Genomic DNA, 4,815 nt, shown 5'->3' on the forward strand with positions numbered 1-4,815 from the left:
TGGTCCTGGATTTCCCTGACAGGAGCCATCTGTAAATGCGATAGCTTTTGAATCTGAGCTTTCTCCTATCAGTTCTTGTACGACTTGTTTGCTTTGGGCAGTTTGTTCTGCGGTTCTGTTTTTCAAGCTTCCTAGTCGGCTCCAGTAGCTTGGTGCTCTCATCAGCATAAAATCGCTCCTGCCTTGTAGGTAAACTCTGGTTCTATAAGTTTTATGTCTACTTTTGTTGTTTTAAGCATGTCCATAGCCTGATTTATAGCCTTACCAAATGGAGATTCTTGTCGTTCATATGTATCATTGTTGGTAAGATACTCCTCCATCTGTTGTTTGATTGGTTCGGCTATGTTTTTTTATTGGATTTTTGCTATTTCTCGCACTGAGATTTCTTTCATTCGGAGGTCGATTGGTTGCATATCAGCCTCTTCTTCCATTGCTTCTCTACCTGCTGTTCCTGGTAATCCAAGGCAGACTGATAATCCTTTTCTTTGTATTGCGGGGCCTCGGTGGCCGAGTGGTTTAAGTAGTTACTACTGTAATCACTAGCCAGTCAACACTGAGGTTGTGAGTTCGAACCCCGCTCGTGCGGTTGCACTCGACTCCAATCTTAATTGACTAGGATTGTCAGTTTTCCTATCGAAGGTCGGTGGTTTTCTCGGGCACTCCGGCTTCCTCCACCAATAAAAAATGGCCGCCACGAAATAGCCCAAAAGCGGTGCTTAAAAGTGGCGTTAAACACCAAAAATCAATCAATCAATCAATCTTTGTATTGCTTCCAGTTTTTTCATATTTTCATTGATGTTATCTGCCAAACTGGGCATGGGTAATCAATGATAGATCTAACCATGCTGTTATATATCTGAAGTAGTTTTGTTCTTGAGATTTTTCCTAGGCCCTTTATTCATATTATTTCTCGTATAACATTTAATGCATTGTTTGCTTTTTATGCACTGTATCCGTGTGTATGTCAAATTTGATTTTTTCATCTAATGTTACGCAAGTAGTTTGGGTGTGGGACTGTATTTGAAGTTGAATGAGTTGACAGTCAGAGCTTCTTAAGGTTCATCATAACACTTCATCTGACATCATATACGGTCATATCGATATTTACAAAATTTATTCTGACCCCACAGAAACCTGTGCACATGGAAGATTTTTCATTCCTGACTGGCCTCAGGCTCAGGGGTCATAGGGGGTACTTAAATGAGAAATGAAATTAAAACATGATGAACAAGATGAAATTAAAAGTTGACAAAATTTAAAGAAACGAAGAATGACAACATGAATGAGACGAGGAAACAAAACCAAATACGCCAGTTTAACTTAACTGATAATTGTCAAATTAAATATTAAATTGTTTTTTTGTGGTGATATTAGGAATGGAATTATTACGTGAACTGTGATAAAAGATTATACTGAAAGTGGGAACACTAAAACACATGCATATATTTCTTAGTATGTACATGATGTATACAGCTTATGCCTTTTTCAGTGCTTTCACACTTTTATTATTTTTTGTTTCCCCTACTAAGCAGTCATTTTTTATATATCCATTTCAGGTGGAATAAAGTGCTGTTATCTATCCTGTTCTTGTTCTGTTTACATGGTGTAAGTATCCGTATTTTTCAGTTCTTACTAAGGAGCATATATCTGGTATATATATTCATGGGTACTTTTAGCCTCTTGCTTTTAATCCTTTTTAGCTCACCTGGCCCAGTGGGCCAAGTGAGCTTTTCTCATCACTTGGCGTCCGTCGTCTGTTATAAACTTTGGTGTGTCAGAAGATGTGCATTTCTGTCTGGCAGAATTAATCTGACTTTGGTTCGTCGTCGTTCGTTAACTTTTACAAAAATCTTCTCCTCTGAAACTACTGGGCCAAATTTAACCAAACTTGGCCACAATCATCATTGGGGTATCTAGTTTGAAAAGTGTGTCCGACGACCCCGCCTGCTAACCAACATGGCCGCCATGGCTAAAAATAGAACATATATGGCTTATATCTCTGAAACTAAAGCATTTAGAGTAAATCTGACATTGGGTAAATATGTTCATCAGGTTTAGATCTATCTGCCCTGAAATCAAACAATGTTTATTTTGGACCAACTTGAAAATTGGGCCAAAAATAAAAAAATCTGATACATGTTTAGATTCATAATACGAAAGAACCCCATATATTCAATATTTGTTATAATCAAACAAAGTTCAATTTGAACCCTTTGGACCTAAATGTTGATTAATTTGAAAATGGGGCCCAAAATTAATAAAGAGCTGCGCCATGAGCACATGATCATGATGATATGTCTTGCTTTTTCAAAGAATAAAGTTCTATAGCTCGTCAATGTCAGAAATTTATAAAAAACTAAAGGTAGGTTATTTTTAGCTCACCTGGCCCAAAGGGCCAAGTGAGCTTTTCTCATCACTTGGCGTCCGTTGTCGTCGTCGTCTGTCGTCGTTAACTTTTACAAAAATCTTCTCCTCTGAAACTACATAGACAAATTTGACCAAACTTGGCCACAATCATCATTGGGGTATCTAGTTTTAAAAATGTGTCCGGTGACCCAGCCAACCAACCAAGATGGCCGCCATGGCTTAAAATAGAACATAGGGGTAAAATGTAGATTTTGGCTTATATCTCTGAAACCAAAGCATTTAGAGCAAATCTGAAATAGGTAAAATTGTTTATCAGGTCTAGATCTATCTGCCCTGAAATTTTCAGACCAATCAGACGACCCGTTGTTGGGTTACTGCCCCTGAATTGGTAATTTTAAGGAAATTTTGTTGTTTTTGGTTATTATCTTGAATATTATTATAGATAGAGATAAACTGTAAACAGCAATAATGTACAGCAAAGTAAGATCTACAAATAAGTCAACATGACTAAAATTGTCAATTGACCCCTTAAGGAGTTATTGCCCTTTATAGCCAATTTTTTACAATTTTTGTAAATTTTTACAAAATATTTTCCACTGTAACTACTGGGCCAAGTTCATTATAGATAGAGATAATTGTAAGCAGCAAGAATGTTTAGTAAAGTAAGATCTACAAACACATCACCATCACCAAAACACAATTTTGTCATGAATCCATCTGTGTCCTTTGTTTAATATGCACATAGACCAAGGTGAGCGACACACGCTCTTTAGAGCCTCTAGTTATAGGTATAAACCAGTCACCAAAGTTCCATGAAAACTACTCAAAGCACTTTGAGTTATTGTCAGAAAATTTGAAAATCACCCCTTTTTAGCTCACCAGGTTCAAAAGGGCCAAGTGAGCTTTTCTCATCACTTGGTGTCCATCGTCGTCGTCTGTTAACTTTTACAAAAATCTTTTCCTCTGAAACTACTGGGCCAAATTTAACCAAACTTGGCCACAATCATCATTGGGGTATCTAGTTTGAAAATTGTGTCCGACGATCTCGCCTGCTAACCAACATGGCCGCCATGGCTAAAAATAGAACATAGGGGTAAAATGCAGTTTTTGGCTTATATCTCTGAAACTCAAGCATTTAGAGTAAATCTGACATTGGGGTAAATATGTTCATCAGGTTTAGATCTATCTGCCCTGAAATTTTCAGACCAATCAGACGACCCGTTGTTGGGTTGCTGCCCCTGAATTGGTAATTTTAAGAAAATTTTGCAGCTTTTGGTTATTATCTTGAATATTATTATAGATAGAGATAAAGTGTAAACAGCAATAATGTTCAGTAAAGTAAGATCTACAAATAGGTCAACATGACCAAAATTGTCAACTGACCCCTCAAGGAGTTATTGCCCCTTATAGTCAATTTTTAACAACTTTTTGTAAGTTTTTGTAAACTTTTACAAAAATCTTCTCCTCTGAAACTACATAGACAAATTCAACCAAACTTGTCCACAATCATCATTAGGGTATCTTGTTAAAAAATGTGTGCGATGACCCCACCGGCCAACCAACATGGCCAACATGGCTAAAAATAGAACATAGGGGTAAAATGCAGTTTTTGGCTTATTTCTCTGAAACTTTAGCATTTAGAGCGGGGTAAAAATGTTCATCAGGTTTAGATCTATCTGCCCTGAAATTTTCAGACCAATCAGACACTCCGTTGTTGGGTTGCTGCCCCTGAATTGGTAATTTCAAGGAAATTTTGCAGTTTTTGGTTATTATCTTGAATATTATTATAGATAGAGATAAACTGTAAACAGCTATAATGTTCAGCAAAGTAAGATCTACAAGTAAGTCAACAAAAATCTTCTCTGAAACTACTGAGACAAATTTAACCAAACTTGGCCACAATCATCATTAGGGTATGTAGTTTAAAAAATGTGTCCCATGACTCCGCATGCCAACCAAATAAGCTGACATAGCTGAAAATAGAACATATGGGTAAAATGTAGTTTTTGGCTTATATATCTGAAACTAATATAAAGCAAAAGTATAAATGGTTGCATTATTTCATGCATCAATTGTAAACAAAAATATCAGGTGAGCGACAAAAGCTCCTTGGAGCCACTTATTTATGAATATTATCCCACAACCATGATAACTCGGAAATGTAAAATGTAAAATTTATAAAAATCAAAAAGGGAGCGTACATCAATAGATATAAACAATTCACCAAAGTTTCATTCAAACTGCTCAATGTGATTATGTCATAATTGGCTTGAAGGGCTTTATTTCTTTGTCTTATCATTATGTTATTACATGTGACAACTACATACAAGTACAGTGCATACATCATAGTAACATGTACATAAACATAAATGTAACTTGATTCAATATTGATGTTGCAAACTGTTTTCTTCTTACATAAATTTTATTCACTTATTTTTTCAGGTAAAA

Source organism: Mytilus californianus, unplaced genomic scaffold, assembly GCF_021869535.1.
Source record: "Mytilus californianus isolate M0D057914Y unplaced genomic scaffold, xbMytCali1.0.p SCAF_58, whole genome shotgun sequence".
NCBI lineage: Eukaryota > Metazoa > Mollusca > Bivalvia > Mytilida > Mytilidae > Mytilus > Mytilus californianus.